Source organism: Bombina bombina, chromosome 1 (assembly GCF_027579735.1).
Source record: "Bombina bombina isolate aBomBom1 chromosome 1, aBomBom1.pri, whole genome shotgun sequence".
Classification (NCBI taxonomy): domain Eukaryota; kingdom Metazoa; phylum Chordata; class Amphibia; order Anura; family Bombinatoridae; genus Bombina; species Bombina bombina.
In genome coordinates, this window is record NC_069499.1 from 486,822,507 (window position 1) to 486,840,476 (window position 17,970).

The following is a 17,970-nucleotide window of genomic DNA, read 5'->3' on the forward strand; positions in this document are numbered from 1 at the left end:
ATCGATCACATTGAGCCCATGGGGCCGGCAAATCTCTTTTGCAGGCCACCACACTATAGATGCGCTCTCTGACACCCAAGATGATCGACACGGAGTGGGTTAAGCAGGAGACAGAGACTATTCCATACCACAGGACTGGGATTACAAAATTATAATACCGTTATGGTGAACTCTTATCTTCACTAAGAAGCATCCCTGTTAGAGTCTAAGTATGTTATGTTTTAAAGTTGTAGTATGATATGACTCACCAGGATAAATTTACAATTAAAGGACACTGCTGGCCAATTGGATAAATTTCAAAAAAAAAAAAAAAAAAAAAAAAAGAAGAAGGGCCTCTTTATAGATCAAACGTAATAAACAGTTGAAAGGCTGCATCTGAGAAGATTCAGAACAGGTGTGTCCCATAGGCACAATATAATAATCTGGGGGAGAGCAGGCTATCAATTCATGGCAGGTGCTTAGTCAAATAACAAGAAAAGCTTACTTTTATCTTACAAAGCTTACATAACCATACAATAAAGAAATGGCAGTATTGAGGTGTTAGAGGGGCAAATAACCTGCAAAGCTCCACTTCCAGACTTTTAAAGTGGTCGCCCAAGAGCCGGGTAATCCGCCTCTCCTATCTGTTAAGTCCTTCCATTGCAAATAGGAAATATTAGTGCTTCGCTTTGGGAGGTATCTCTAGGTTTAGTATTATAGTAGATGGTTCCTTATATTTAGAAGTTTCTCCTAGTTCAGGATATCGTAACTAAACAGCCCATGCGGCTGTAGCTCCTGACATATCAGGACTCAGGGAGGGTAAATGAGGAGCCAGGTCTGTTGTTAGGCCTCCGCTGCGTTCCTCATCTATTCCGGTCTGCTTGGCTGGAATTCGAAGTTGAAAACACATGAATCCGTTCTTCAGATATTAATGTACAGAACACTTGTTATTCAGGGCTCGGATTATATGCTTGAGAAGCAATAGACAACGGATCTATCAGCTCCCGAATTCAGCTAACATTAAAAGCAGCCATCTTGGTCGATGTTCGGACCCGCCCCCTTCTTTTTTGTTTTATTATTTTTATTTATATATAATAGGGACCATCATCTAATCTCCTTGGACTATTATGACAATAAATTGTCAGGTTCAGACATAGCTAATTCATTTTACAGTTTGTGTTTGAAGACCAACAACTTTCTTGGGTCCAAATGTGGCCTAAGTTATATTATAAATCTCCTATTGTGTCCCCATTAGGCTGAGATTATATGAAAATTGGTCCAAAATAGGCCATTACTTATTTGTAAAGAAACATTTGTTAGCTTTACATAAGATATTTTGTAGGGGTAACTACCATGTGACATAAAAAAAAACGAGAACTAACATTTTTGCTTTAAGTTTTACAGGCATCCCTTACTTGACAGTGTGTGAAATTCTTTATATATGCTATTTGTAGCTGTACTGTGATCTTACAATTATATTTGAGTACTTGGCAATTAATGTATATAATTACTGGATGTAAGTTTGCCTGTAAGTTTGCCTGCTTACATCAATAAAAAAACATAATTTATGTAAGAACTTACCTGATAAATTAATTTCTTTCATATTAGCAAGAGTCCATGAGCTAGTGACGTATGGGATATACATTCCTACCAGGAGGGGCAAAGTTTCCCAAACCTTAAAATGCCTATAAATACACCCCTCACCACACCCACAATTCAGTTTAACGAATAGCCAAGAAGTGGGGTGATAAGAAAAAAGTGCGAAAGCATATAAAATAAGGAATTGGAATAATTGTGCTTTATACCAAAAAATCATAACCACCACAAAAAAGGGCGGGCCTCATGGACTCTTGCTAATATGAAAGAAATGAATTTATCAGGTAAGTTCTTACATAAATTATGTTTTCTTTCATGTAATTAGCAAGAGTCCATGAGCTAGTGACGTATGGGATAATGACTACCCAAGATGTGGATCTTAACACACAAGAGTCACTAGAGAGGGAGGGATAAAATAAAGACAGCCAATTCCTGCTGAAAATAATCCACACCCAAAATAAAGTTTAATGAAAAACATAAGCAGAAGATTCAAACTGAAACCACTGCCAGAAGTACTTTTCTACCAAAAACTGCTTCAGAAGAAGAAAACACATCAAAATGGTAGAATTTAGAAAAAGTATGCAAAGAGGACCAAGTTGCTGCTTTGCAAATCTGATCAATCGAAGCTTCATTCCTAAACGCCCAGGAAGTAGAAACTGAACTAGTAGAATGAACTGTAATCCTTAGAGGCGGAGTTTTACCCGACTCGACATAAGCATGATGAAATAAAGATTTCAACCAAGATGCCAAAGAAATGGCAGAAGCTTTCTGGCCTTTTCTAGAACCGGAAAAGATAACAAATAAACTAGAAGTCTTACGGAAAGACTTAGTAGCTTCAACATAATATTTCAAAGCTCTAACAACATCCAAAGAATGCAACGATTTCTCCCTAGAATTCTTAGGATTAGGACATAATGAAGGAACCACAAATTCTCTACTAATGTTGTTGGAATTCACAACTTTAGGTAAAAAATCAAAAGAAGTTCGCAACACCGCCTTATCCTGATGAAAAATTAGAAAAGGAGACTCCCAAGAAAGAGCAGATAATTCAGAAACTCTTCTGGCAGAAGAGATTGCCAAAAGGAACAAAACTTTCCAAGAAAGTAATTTAATGTCCAATGAATGCATAGGTTCAAACGGAGGAACTTGAAGAGCCCCCAGAACCAAATTCAAACTCCAAAGAGGAGAAATTGACTTAATGACAGGTTTTATACGAACCAAAGCTTGTACAAAACAATGAATATCAGGAAGAATAGCAATCTTTCTATGAAAAAGAACAGAAAGAGCAGAGATTTGACCTTTCAAGGAACTTGCGGACAAACCCTTATCTAAACCATCCTGAAGAAACTGTAAAATTCTCGGTATTCTAAAAGAATGCCAAAAAATGATGAGAAAGACACCAAGAAATATAAGTCTTCCAGACTCTATAATATATCTCTCTAGATACAGATTTACGCGCCTGTAACATAGTATTAATCACAGAGTCAGAGAAACCTCTTTGACCCAGAATCAAGCGTTCAATCTCCATACCTTTAAATTTAAGGATTTCAGATCCTAATGGAAAAAAGGACCTTGCGACAGAAGGTCTGGTCTTAACGGAAGAGTCCACGGTTGGCAAGAGGCCATCCGGACCAGATCCGCATACCAAAACCTGTGAGGCCATGCCGGAGCTACCAGCAGAACAAACGAGCATTCCTTCAGAATCTTGGAGATTACTCTTGGAAGAAAAACTAGAGGCGGAAAGATATAGGCAGGATGATACTTCCAAGGAAAAAAATGCATCCACTGCCTCCGCCCGAGGATCCCGGGATCCGGACAGATACCAGGGAAGTTTCTTGTTTAGATGAGAAGCCATCAGATCTATTTCTGGGAGTTCCCACATTTGAACAATCTGAGGAAATACCTCTGGGTGAAGACCATTCGCCCAAGTGCAACGTTTGGCGACTGAGATAATCCGCTTTCCAATTGTCCATACCTGGGATATGAACCGCAGAGATTAGACAGGAGCTGGATTCCGCCCAAACCAAAATTCGAGATACTTCTTTCATAGCCAGAGGACTGTGAGTCCCTCCTTGATGATTGATGTATGCCACAGTTGTGACATTGTCTATCTGAAAACAAATGGACAACTCTCTCTTCAGAAGAGGCCAAGACTGAAGAGCTCTGAAAATTGCACGGAGTTCCAAAATATTGATCGGAAATCTCACCTCCTGAGATTCCCAAACCCCTTGTGCCGTCAGATACCCCCACACAGCTCCCCAACCTGTAAGACTTGCATCTGTTGAGATTATAGTCCAGGTCGGAAGAACAAAGAAGCCCCCTGAACTAAACGATGGTGATCTGTCCACCATGTCAGAGAGTGTCGTAAAATCGGTTTAAAGATATTAATTGAGATATCTTTGAGTAATCCCTGCACCATTGGTTCAGCATACAGAGCTGAAGAGGTCGCATGTGAAAACGAGCAAAGGAGATCGCATCTGATGCGGCAGTCCTAAGACCTAACATTTCCATGCATAAGGCTACCAAAGGGAATGATTGTGACTGAAGGTTTTGACAAGCTGATATCAATGTTAAACTTCTCTTGTCTGACAAGGACAGAGTCATAGACACTGAATCTATCTAGAAACCTAAAAAGGTTACCCTTGTCTGAGGAATCAATGAACTGATTGGTAAATTGATCCTCCAACCATGAACTTGAAGAAACAACACAAGTCGATTCGTATGAGATTCTTCGAAAATGAGAAGACTGAGCAAGTACCAAGATATCGTCCAAATAAGGAAATACCAAAACCCTGTTCTCTGATTACAGAAAGAAGGGCACCGATAACCTTTGAAAAAAATTCTTGGAACTGAGGCTAGGCCAAACGGTAGAGCCACAAAACTGGTAATACTTGTCTAAAAAGAGAATCTCAGACACTAAAAGTGATCTGGATGAATCGGAATATGCAGATACACATCTTGTAAATCTATTGTAGACATATAATGCCCTTGCTAAACAAAAGGCAGGATAGTCCTACAGTAACCATCTTGAATGTTGGTATCCTAACATAACGATTCAATAATGATAGATCCGGAACTGGTCTGAAGGAATTGACCTTCTTTGGTACAATGAAGAGATAAAATAAAACCCCAGCCCCTGTTCCAGAACTGGAACTGGCATAATTACTCCAGCCAACTCTAGATCTGAAACACATTTCAGAAACGCTGAGCCTTGCTGTGTTAACTGGGACACGGGAAAGAAAAAAATCTCTTAGCAGGAGGCCTTAACTTGAAGCCAATTCTGTAACTTTCTGAAACAATGTTCTGAAACCAGAGATTGAGAACGGAATTGATCCAAATTTCTTTGAATAAAACGTAATCTGCCCCATACCAGCTGAGCTGGAATAAGGGCCGCACCTTCATAGGTACTTAGGAGCTGGCTATAGGTTTCTATAAGGTTTGGATATATTCCAAACTGGAAATAGTTTCCAAACTGATACCGCTCCTGAGGATGAAGGATCAGGCTTTTGTTCCTTGTTGTGAGGAAAGGAACGAAAATGATTATTTACCCTGGAAAGAAAGGGAAAGCAAAGTTGACTTAGAAGACATATCAGCATTCCAAGTTTAATCCATAAAGCTTTTCTAGCTAAAATAGCTAGAGACATATACCTGACATCAACTCTAATGATATCAAAAGATGGTATCACCAATAAAATTATTAGCATGTTATAGAATAATAATAATGCTATAAAATTATGATCTGTTACTTGTTGCGCTAAAACTTCTAACCAAAAAGTTGAAGCTGCAGCAACATCCGCTAAAAATATAGCAGGTCTAAGAAGATTACCTGAACATAAGTAAGCTTTTCTTAGAAAGGATTCAATTTTCCTATCTAAAGGATCCTTAAATGAAGTACTATCTGCCGTAGGAATAGTAGTACATTAGCAGGAGTAGAGACTGCCCCATAACCTTAGGGATTTTTGTCCCAAAAAACTCTAATCTGTCAGATGGCACAGGATATAATTGCTTAAACGTCTAGAAGGAGTAAATAAATTACCCAAATTATTCCATTCCCTGGAAATTACTTCAGAAATAGCATCAGGGAGATTAAACACTTCTGGAATAACTACAGGAGATTTAAAAACCTTATTTAAACGTTTACATTTAGTATCAAGAGGACCAGAATCCTCTATTTCTAATGCTAATAATACTTCTTTAAGTAAAGAACGAATAAATTCCATCTTGAACAAATACAAAGATTTATCAGCATCAACCTCTGAGACAGAAACCTCTGAACCAGAAGAACCATTATCAGTATCAGAATGATGATGTTCATTTAAAAATTCATCTGAAAAAAGAGAAGTTTTAAAAGACTTTTATGTATACTAGAAGGAGAAATAACAGACATAGCCTTCTTAATGGATTTAAAAAATAAAATCTCTTATGTTATCAGGAACACTCTGAAAATTAGATGTTGACGGAACAGCAACAGGTAATGTAACAGTACTAAAGGAAATTTTATCTGCATTAATAAGTTTGACATGACATGCAATACAAACAACAGCTGGAGAAACAGATACCAAAAGTTTATAGCAGATACACTTAGCTTGGTAGCTCCAGCACTGGGCAGTGATTTTCCTGAAGTATCTTCTGACTCAGTTGCAACGTGGAACATCTTGCAATATGTAAAAGAAAAAAACAACATATAAAGCAAAATTGATCAAATTCCTTAAATGACAGTTTCAGGAATGGGAAAAAAATGCCAGTGAACAAGCTTCTAGCAACCAGAAGCAATAAACAATGAGACTTAAATAATGTGGAGACAAAAATGACGCCCATATTTTTTAGCGCCAAAAAAAGACGCCCACATTATTTGGCGCCTAAATGCTTTTGGCGCCAAAAATGACGCCACATCCGGAACGCCGACATTTTTGACGCAAAAAAAACGTCAAAAAATGACGCAACTTCCGGCGACACGGAAACAGAAAAAAAATTTTGCGCCAAGAATGACGCAATAAAATGAAGCATTTTCTGCCCCCGCGAGCCTAACAGCCCACAGGGAAAAAGTCAAATTGAAACAAATGCATTTATCCCAAATATGAAACTGACTGTCTGAAAAATAAGGAATGTTGAACATTCTGAGTCAAGGCAAATAAATGTTTGAATACATATATTTAGAACTTTATAAACAAAGTGCCCAACCATAGCTTAGAGTGTCACAGAAAATAAGATTTACTTACCCCAGGACACTCATCTACATGTTTGTAGAAAGCCAAACCAGTACTGAAACGAGAATCAGCAGATGTAATGGTATATATAAGAGTATATCGTCGATCTGAAAAGGGAGGTAAGAGATGAATCTCTACGACCGATAACAGAGAACCTATGAAATAGACCCCGTAGAAGGAGATCACTGCATTCAAATAGGCAATACTCTCCTCACATCCCTCTGACATTCACTGCACGCTGAGAGGAAAACCGGGCTCCAACTTGCTGCGGAGCGCATATCAACGTAGAATCTAGCACAAACTTACTTCACCACCTCCATCGGAGGCAAAGTTTGTAAAACTGAATTGTGGGTGTGGTGAGGGGTGTATTTATAGGCATTTTAAGGTTTGGGAAACTTTGCCCCTCCTGGTAGGAATGTATATCCCATACGTCACTAGCTCATGGACTCTTGCTAATTACATGAAAGAAACATAATTTATGCTTACCAGATAAATTCCTTTCCTTACGGATAGGGAGAGTCCACGGCTTCATTGCTTACTGTTGGGAGATACAACACCTGGCCACCAGGAGGAAGCAAAGAAACCCCAGCCAAAGGCTTAAATATCTCTCCCACTTCCTCATTACCCCAGTCATTCTCCTGAGGGAACAAGGAAAAGTAGGAGAAACATTAGGGTATACATGGTGCCAGAAGAATAAAATAAAAAAACATAATTTATGTAAGAACTTACCTGATAAATTCATTTCTTTCATATTAGCAAGAGTCCATGAGCTAGTGACGTATGGGATATACATTCCTACCAGGAGGGGCAAAGTTTCCCAAACCTCAAAATGCCTATAAATACACCCCTCACCACACCCATAATTCAGTTTAACGAATAGCCAAGAAGTGGGGTGATAAAAAAGTGCGAAAGCATATAAAATAAGGAATTGGAATAATTGTGCTTTATACAAAAATCATAACCACCACAAAAAAAGGGCGGGCCTCATGGACTCTTGCTAATATGAAAGAAATGAATTTATCAGGTAAGTTCTTACATAAATTATGTTTTCTTTCATGTAATTAGCAAGAGTCCATGAGCTAGTGACGTATGGGATAATGATTACCCAAGATGTGGATCTTTCCACGCAAGAGTCACTAGAGAGGGAGGGATAAAATAAAGACAGCCAATTCCTGCTGAAAATAATCCACACCCAAAATAAAGTTTAAAGAAAAACATAAGCAGAAGATTCAAACTGAAACTGCTGCCTGAAGTACTTTTCTACCAAAAACTGCTTCAGAAGAAGAAAATACATCAAAATGGTAGAATTTAGTAAAAGTATGCAAAGAGGACCAAGTTGCTGCTTTGCAAATCTGATCAATCGAAGCTTCATTCTTAAACGCCCAGGAAGTAGAAACTGACCTAGTAGAATGAGCTGTAATCCTTTGAGGCGGAGTTTTACCCGACTCAACATAGGCAAGATGAATTAAAGATTTCAACCAAGATGCCAAAGAAATGGCAGAAGCTTTCTGGCCTTTTCTAGAACCGGAAAAGATAACAAACAAACTAGAAGTCTTTCGGAAAGACTTAGTAGCTTCAACATAATATTTCAAAGCTCTAACAACATCCAAAGAATGCAACGATTTCTCCTTAGAATTCTTAGGATTAGGACATAATGAAGGAACCACAATTTCTCTACTAATGTTGTTGGAATTCACAACTTTAGGTAAAAATTCAAAAGAAGTTCGCAATACCGCCTTATCCTGATGAAAAATCAGAAAAGGAGACTCACAAGAAAAAGCAGATAATTCAGAAATTCTTCTGGCAGAAGAGATTGCCAAAAGGAACAAAACTTTCCAAGAAATTAATTTAATGTCCAATGAATGCATAGGTTCAAACGGAGGAGCTTGAAGAGCCTCCAGAACCAAATTCAAACTCCAAGGTGGAGAAATTGACTTAATGACAGGTTTTATACGAACCAAAGCTTGTACAAAACAATGAATATCAGGAAGATTAGCAATCTTTCTGTGAAAAAGAACAGAAAGAGCAGAGATTTGTCCTTTCAAAGAACTTGCTGATAAACCTTTATCTAAACCATCCTGAAGAAACTGTAAAATTCTCGGGATTCTAAAAGAATGCCAAGAAAAATGATGAGAAAGACACCAAGAAATATAAGTCTTCCAGACTCTATAATATATCTCTCTGGATACAGATTTACGAGCCTGTAACATAGTATTAATCACAGAGTCAGAGAAACCTCTTTGACTAAGAATCAAGCGTTCAATCTCCATACCTTTAAATTTAAGGATTTGAGATCCTGATGGAAAAAAGGACCTTGCGACAGAAGGTCTGGTCGTAGCGGAAGAGTCCACGGATGGCAAGAGGCCATCCGGACAAGATCCGCATACCAAAACCTGTGAGGCCATGCCGGAGCTACCAGCAGAACAAACGAGCATTCCTTCAGAATCTTGGAGATTACTCTTGGAAGAAGAACTAGAGGCGGAAAGATATAAGCAGGATGATACTTCCAAGGAAGTGATAATGCATCCACTGCTTCCGCCTGAGGATCCCGGGATCTGGACAGATACCTGGGAAGTTTCTTGTTTAGATGAGACGCCATCAGATCTATTTCTGGAAGCTCCCACATTTGAACAATCTGAAGAAATACCTCTGGGTGAAGAGACCATTCGCCCGGATGCAACGTTTGGCGACTGAGATAATCCGCTTCCCAATTGTCTATACCTGGGATATGAACCACAGAGATTAGACAGGAGCTGGATTCCGCCCAAACCAGAATTCGAGATACTTCTTTCATAGCCAGAGGACTGTGAGTCCCTCCTTGATGATTGATGTATGCCACAGTTGTGACATTGTCTGTCTGAAAGCAAATGAACGATTCTCTCTTCAGAAGAGGCCAAGACTGAAGAGCTCTGAAAATTGCACGGAGTTCCAAAATATTGATCGGTAATCTCACCTCCTGAGATTCCCAAACTCCTTGTGCCGTCAGAGATCCCCACACAGCTCCCCAACCTGTGAGACTTGCATCTGTTGAAATTACAGTCCAGGTCGGAAGCACAAAAGAAGCCCCCTGAATTAAACGATGGTGATCTGTCCACCATGTTAGAGAGTGTCGTACAATCTGTTTTAAAGATATTAATTGAGATATCTTTGTGTAATCCTTGCACCATTGATTCAGCATACAGAGCTGAAGAGGTCGCATGTGAAAACGAGCAAAGGGGATCGCGTCCGATGCAGCAGTCATAAGACCTAGAATTTCCATGCATAAGGCTACCGAAGGGAATGATTGTGACTGAAGGTTTCGACAAGCTGAAATCAATTTTAGACGTCTCTTGTCTGTTAAAGACAGAGTCATGGACACTGAATCTATCTGGAAACCCAGAAAGGTTATCCTTGTCTGAGGAATCAATGAACTTTTTGGTGAATTGATCCTCCAACCATGATCTTGAAGAAACAACACAAGTCGATTCGTATGAGATTCTGCTAAATGTAAAGACTGAGCAAGTACCAAGATATCGTCCAAATAAGGAAATACCACAATACCCTGTTCTCTGATTACAGACAGAAGGGCACCGAGAACCTTTGTAAAAATTCTTGGAGCTGTAGCTAGGCCAAACGGCAGAGCCACAAACTGGTAATGCTTGTCCAGAAAAGAGAATCTCAGGAACTGATAATGATCTGGATGAATCGGAATATGCAGATATGCATCCTGTAAATCTATTGTGGACATATAATGCCCTTGCTGAACAAAAGGCAAGATAGTCCTTACAGTTACCATTTTGAACGTTGGTATCCTTACATAACGATTCAATATTTTTAGATCCAGAACTGGTCTGAAGGAATTCTCCTTCTTTGGTACAATGAAGAGATTTGAATAAAACCCCATCCCCTGTTCCAGAACTGGAACTGGCATAATTACTCCAGCCAACTCTAGATCTGAAACACAATTCAGAAATGCTTGAGCTTTCACTGGATTTACTGGGACACGGGAAAGAAAAAATCTCTTTGCAGGAGGTCTCATCTTGAAACCAATTTTGTACCCTTCTGAAACAATGTTCTGAATCCAAAGATTGTGAACAGAATTGATCCAAATTTCTTTGAAAAAACGTAACCTGCCCCGTACCAGCTGAGCTGGAATGAGGGCCGCACCTTCATGTGGACTTAGAAGCAGGCTTTGCCTTTCTAGAAGGCTTGGATTTATTCCAGACTGGAGATGGTTTCCAAACTGAAACTGCTCCTGAGGATGAAGGATCAGGCTTTTGTTCTTTGTTGAAACGAAAGGAACGAAAACGATTATTAGCCCTGTTTTTACCCTTAGATTTTTTATCCTGTGGTAAAAAAGTTCCTTTCCCACCAGTAACAGTTGAGATAATAGAATCCAACTGAGAACCAAATAATTTGTTACCCTGGAAAGAAATGGAAAGTAGAGTTGATTTAGAAGCCATATCAGCATTCCAAGTTTTAAGCCATAAAGCTCTTCTAGCTAAAATAGCTAGAGACATAAACCTGACATCAACTCTGATAATATAAAAAAACATAATTTATGCTTACCTGATAAATTCCTTTCTTCTGTTGTGTGATCAGTCCACGGGTCATCATTACTTCTGGGATATAACTCCTCCCCAACAGGAAATGCAAGAGGATTCACCCAGCAGAGCTGCATATAGCTCCTCCCCTCTACGTCAGTCCCAGTCATTCGACCAAGAATCAACGAGAAAGGAGTAACCAAGGGTGAAGTGGTGACTGGAGTATAATTTAAAAGATATCTACCTGCCTTAAAACAGGGCGGGCCGTGGACTGATCACACAACAGAAGAAAGGAATTTATCAGGTAAGCATAAATTATGTTTTCTTCTGTTATGTGTGATCAGTCCACGGGTCATCATTACTTCTGGGATACCAATACCAAAGCAAAAGTACACGGATGACGGGAGGGATAGGCAGGCTCATTATATAGAAGGAACCACTGCCTGAAGAACCTTTCTCCCAAAAATAGCCTCCGAAGAAGCAAAAGTGTCAAATTTGTAAAATTTGGAAAAAGTATGAAGCGAAGACCAAGTTGCAGCCTTGCAAATCTGTTCAACAGAGGCCTCATTCTTAAAGGCCCAAGTGGAAGCCACAGCTCTAGTGGAGTGAGCTGTAATTCTTTCAGGAGGCTGCTGTCCAGCAGTCTCATAGGCTAAACGTATTATGCTACGAAGCCAAAAAGAGAGAGAGGTAGCAGAAGCTTTTTGACCTCTCCTCTGTCCAGAGTAAACGACAAACAAGGAAGAAGTTTGGCGAAAATCCTTAGTTGCCTGCAAGTAGAACTTGAGGGCACGAACTACATCCAGATTGTGTAGAAGACGTTCCTTCTTTGAAGAAGGATTTGGACACAAGGATGGTACAACAATCTCTTGATTGATGTTCCTGTTAGTGACTACCTTAGGTAAGAACCCAGGTTTAGTACGCAGAACTACCTTGTCTGAGTGAAAAATCAGATAAGGGGAATCACAATGTAAGGCTGATAACTCAGAGACTCTTCGAGCCGAGGAAATAGCCATTAAAAACAGAACTTTCCAAGATAACATTTTTATATCAATGGAATGAAGGGGTTCAAACGGAACACCCTGTAAAACGTTAAGAACTAAGTTTAAACTCCATGGTGGAGCAACAGCTTTAAATACAGGCTTGATCCTAGCTAAAGCCTGACAAAAGGACTGGACGTCTGGATTTTCTGACAGACGTCTGTGTAACAAGATGGACAGAGCTGAAATCTGTCCCTTTAATGAACTAGCTGATAAACCCTTTTCTAAACCTTCTTGTAGAAAAGACAATATCCTAGCGATCCTAACCTTACTCCAGGAGTAACCTTTGGATTCGCACCAGTATAGGTATTTCCGCCATATTTTATGGTAAATCCTTCTGGTAACAGGCTTCCTAGCCTGAATCAGGGTATCAATAACCGACTCAGAAAAACCACGTTTTGATAAAATCAAGCGTTCAATTTCCAAGCAGTCAGCTTCAGAGAAGTTAGATTTTGATGTTTGAATGGACCCTGTATCAGAAGGTCCTGTCTTAGAGGTAGATACCAAGGCGGACAGGATGACATGTCCACCAGATCTGCATACCAAGTCCTGCGTGGCCATGCAGGTGCTATTAGAATTACTGATGCTCTCTCCTGTTTGATTTTGGCAATCAATCGAGGAAGCAGCGGGAAGGGTGGAAACACATAAGCCATCCTGAAGTTCCAAGGTGCTGTCAAAGCATCTATCAGAACTGCTCCCGGATCCCTGGATCTGGACCCGTAGCGAGGAAGTTTGGCGTTCTGGCGAGACGCCATGAGATCTATCTCTGGTTTGCCCCAACGTCGAAGTATTTGGGCAAAGACCTCCGGATGAAGTTCCCACTCCCCCGGATGAAAAGTCTGGCGGCTCAAGAAATCCGCCTCCCAGTTCTCCACTCCCGGGATGTGGATTGCTGACAGGTGGCAAGAGTGAGACTCTGCCCAGCGAATTATCTTTGATACTTCCATCATTGCTAGGGAGCTTCTTGTCCCTCCCTGATGGTTGATGTAAGCTACAGTCGTGATGTTGTCCGACTGAAACCTGATGAACCCCCGAGTTGTTAACTGGGGCCAAGCCAGAAGGGCATTGAGAACTGCTCTCAATTCCAGAATGTTTATTGGAAGGAGACTCTCCTCCTGATTCCATAGTCCCTGAGCCTTCAGAGAATTCCAGACAGCGCCCCAACCTAGTAGGCTGGCGTCTGTTGTTACAATTGTCCAGTCTGGCCTGCTGAATGGCATCCCCCTGGACAGGTGTGGCCGATGAAGCCACCATAGAAGAGAATTTCTGGTCTCTTGATTCAGATTCAGAGTAGGGGACAAATCTGAGTAATCCCCATTCCACTGACTTAGCATGCATAATTGCAGCGGTCTGAGGTGTAGGCGTGCAAAAGGTACTATGTCCATTGCCGCTACCATTAAGCCGATCACCTCCATGCATTGAGCTACTGACGGGTGTTGAATGGAATGAAGGACGCGGCATGCATTTTGAAGCTTTGTTAACCTGTCTTCTGTCAGGTAAATCTTCATTTCTACAGAATCTATAAGAGTCCCCAAGAATGGAACTCTTGTGAGAGGAAAAAGAGAACTCTTCTTTTCGTTCACCTTCCATCCATGCGACCTTAGAAATGCCAGAACTAACTCTGTATGAGACTTGGCAGTTTGAAAGCTTGAAGCTTGTATTAGAATGTCGTCTAGGTACGGAGCTACCGAAATCCCTCGCGGTCTTAGTACCGCTAGAAGGGCACCCAGAACCTTTGTGAAGATTCTTGGAGCCGTAGCCAGTCCGAATGGAAGAGCTACAAACTGGTAGTGCCTGTCTAAGAAGGCAAACCTTAGGTACCGTAAGCATCCTTTAAATCCACTGTGGTCATGTACTGACCCTCTTGGATCATGGGTAAGATTGTCCGAATAGTTTCCATTTTGAACGATGGAACTCTTAGGAATTTGTTTAGAATCTTTAAATCTAAGATTGGCCTGAAAGTTCCCTCTTTTTTGGGAACCACAAACAGGTTTGAGTAGAACCCTTGTCCTTGTTCCGACCGTGGAACCGGATGGATCACTCCCATTAATAACAGATCTTGTACGCAGCGTAGAAACGCTTCTTTCTTTATCTGGTTTGTTGACAACCTTGACAGATGAAATCTCCCTCTTGGGGGAGATAATTTGAAGTCTAGAAGGTATCCCTGAGATATGATCTCTAGAGCCCAGGGATCCTGAACATCTCTTGCCCAGGCCTGGGCAAAGAGAGAGAGTCTGCCCCCCACTAGCTCCGGTCCCGGATCGGGGGCTCTCGGTTCATGCTGTCTTTGGGGCAGCAGCAGGTTTCCTGGCCTGCTTGCTCTTGTTCCAGGACTGGTTAGGCTTCCAGCCTTGCCTGTAACGAGCAACAGCTCCTTCCTGTTTTGGTGCAGTGGAGGTTGATGCTGCTCCTGTCTTGAAATTCCGAAAGGGACGAAAATTAGACTGTCTAGCCTTAGCTTTGGCTTTGTCTTGAGGTAGGGCGTGGCCCTTACCACCTGTAATGTCAGCGATAATTTCTTTCAAACCGGGCCCAAATAAAGACTGCCCCTTGAAAGGTATATTAAGTAATTTGGACTTAGAAGTCACATCAGCTGACCAGGATTTTAGCCACAGCGCCCTACGTGCCTGTATGGCGAATCCTGAGTTCTTAGCCGTGAGTTTAGTTAAATGTACTACGGCCTCCGAAATGAAAGAATTAGCTAGTTTAAGGACTCTAAGCCTGTCCGTAATGTCGTCTAGCGTAGATGAACTAAGGTTCTCTTCCAGCGACTCAATCCAAAATGCTGCCGCAGCCGTAATCGGCGCGATACATGCAAGGGGTTGTAATATAAAACCTTGTTGAACAAACATTTTCTTAAGGTAACCCTCTAACTTTTTATCCATTGGATCTGAAAAAGCACAGCTATCCTCCACCGGGATAGTGGTACGCTTAGCTAAAGTAGAAACTGCTCCCTCCACCTTGGGGACCGTCTGCCATAAGTCCCTAGTGGTGGCGTCTATTGGGAACATTTTTCTAAATATTGGAGGGGGTGAGAACGGCACACCGGGTCTATCCCACTCCTTAGTAACAATTTCAGTTAGTCTCTTAGGTATAGGAAAAACGTCAGTACTCGCCGGTACCGCAAAGTATTTATCCAACCTACACAGTTTCTCTGGTATTGCAACGGTGTTACAATCGTTAAGAGCTGCTAAGACCTCCCCTAGTAATACACGGAGGTTCTCCAATTTAAATTTAAAATTTGAAATATCTGAGTCCAATTTGTTTGGATCAGAACCGTCACCCACAGAATGAAGCTCTCCGTCCTCATGCTCTGCGAGCTGTGACGCAGTATCAGACATGGCCCTAGCATTGTCAGCGCACTCTGTTCTCACCCCAGAGTGATCACGCTTGCCTCTTAGTTCTGGTAATTTAGACAAAACTTCAGTCATAACAGTAGCCATATCTTGTAATGTTATCTGTAATGGCCGCCCAGATGTACTAGGCGCCATAATATCACGCACCTCCCGGGCGGGAGATGCAGGTACTGCCGCGTGAGGCGAGTTAGTCGGCATAACTCTCCCCTCGCTGTTTGGTGAAATTTGTTCACATTGTACAGATTGACTTTTATTTAAAGTAGCATCAATACAGTTAGTACATAAATTTCTATTGGGCTCCACCTTGGCATTGGAACAAATGACACAGATATCTTCCTCTGAGTCAGACATGTTTAACACACTAGCAAAAAAACTTACAACTTGGTTATAATCTTTTTTAGCAAAAAAATACTGTGCCTCAAAGAGGTACTAAACGATTAAATAACAGTTGAAATAATGAACTGAAAAACAGTTATAGCATCAAACTTTAAAACAACACAACTCTTAGCAAAGGTTTGTTCCCATTAGTAAAATAACAATAATTAAATTTGACATAAAAAGTACAAAGCAACGTTTTTATGCACAGTCACTATAAGAATTCTCACAGCTCTGCTGAGAGAAGTTACCTCCCTTCAAAGAAGTTTGAAGACCCCTGAGATCTGTCAGAGATGAACCGGATCATGCAGGAAAAATAAAAGTGACTGACTGGAATTTTTTGATGCGTAGTAAAGAGCGCCAAAACGGCCCCTCCCTCTCCCACACAGCAGTGAAGAGAAACGAAACTGTCACAATTACAAGCAAAAAACTGCCAAGTGGAAAATAATGCCCAAATATCTATTCACACAGTACCTCAGCAATGTAAACGATTCTACATTCCAGCAAAACGTTTAACATGATAAATAGTTATTAAAAGTATTAGTGACTTTTAGCAGAGTAGTTCCGGTGAAATACCATCCCCAGAATACTGAAGTGTATACATACATGTCATTTTAACGGTATGGCAGGATTTTCTCATCAATTCCATTCAGAAAATAAAAACTGCTACATACCTCAATGCAGATTCATCTGCCCGCTGTCCCCTGATCTGAAGCCTTTACCTCCCTCAGATGGCCGAGAACAGCAATATGATCTTAACTACTCCGGTTAAAATCATAGTAAAAAACTCTGGCAGATTCTTCCTCAAACTCTGCCAGAGAAGTAATAACACGCTCCGGTGCTATTGTAAAATAACAAACTTTTGATTGAAGTCATAAAAACTAAGTATAATCACCATAGTCCTCTCACACATCCTATCTAGTCGTTGGGTGCAAGAGAATGACTGGGACTGACGTAGAGGGGAGGAGCTATATGCAGCTCTGCTGGGTGAATCCTCTTGCATTTCCTGTTGGGGAGGAGTTATATCCCAGAAGTAATGATGACCCGTGGACTGATCACACATAACAGAAGAAATGGCATCACAGATAAAATTATTAGCATGCTGAAGAAGAATAATAATATTATGAGAATCATGATCTGTTACTTGTTGCGCTAAAGTCTCCAACCAAAAAGTTGAAGCTGCAGCAACATCAGCCAATGATATAGCAGGTCTAAGAAGATTACCTGAACACAGATAAGCTTTTCTTAGAAAGGATTCAATTTTCCTATCTAAAGGATCCTTAAACAAAGTACCATCTGACGTAGGAATAGTAGTACGTTTAGCAAGGGTAGAAATAGCCCCATCAACTTTAGGGATTTTGTCCCAAAATTCTAATCTGTCAGACGGCACAGGATATAATTGCTTAAAACGTTTAGAAGGAGTAAATGAATTACCCAATTTATCCCATTCTCTGGAAATTACTTCAGAAATAGCATTAGGAACAGGAAAAACTTCTGGAATAACCACAGGAGATTTAAATACCTTATCTAAACGTTTAGAATTAGTATCAAGAGGACCAGAATCCTCTATTTCTAAAGCAATTAGTACTTCTTTAAGTAAAGAACGAATAAATTCCATTTTAAATAAATATGAAGATTTATCAGCATCAATCTCTGAAACAGAATCCTCTGAACCAGAAGAGTCATCAGAATCAGAATGATGATGTTCATTTAAAAATTCATCTGTAGAGAGATAAGTTTTAAAAGATTTTTTATGTTTACTAGAAGGAGAAATAACAGACATAGCCTTCTTGATGGATTCAGAAACAAAATCTCTTATGTTATCAGGAACATTCTGCACCTTAGATGTTGAAGGAACTGCAACAGGCAATGGTACATTACTAAAGGAAATATT

General features: G+C 40.4%; 1 protein-coding gene across 1 annotated transcript in view; it reads right to left on the reverse strand.

Annotated features, from left to right (window-relative positions):
- The window catches only part of ITGAV (integrin subunit alpha V), a 242,984-nt gene that overhangs the window by 4,678 nt on the left and 220,336 nt on the right, over positions 1-17,970 (reverse strand). The window lies entirely within an intron of this gene.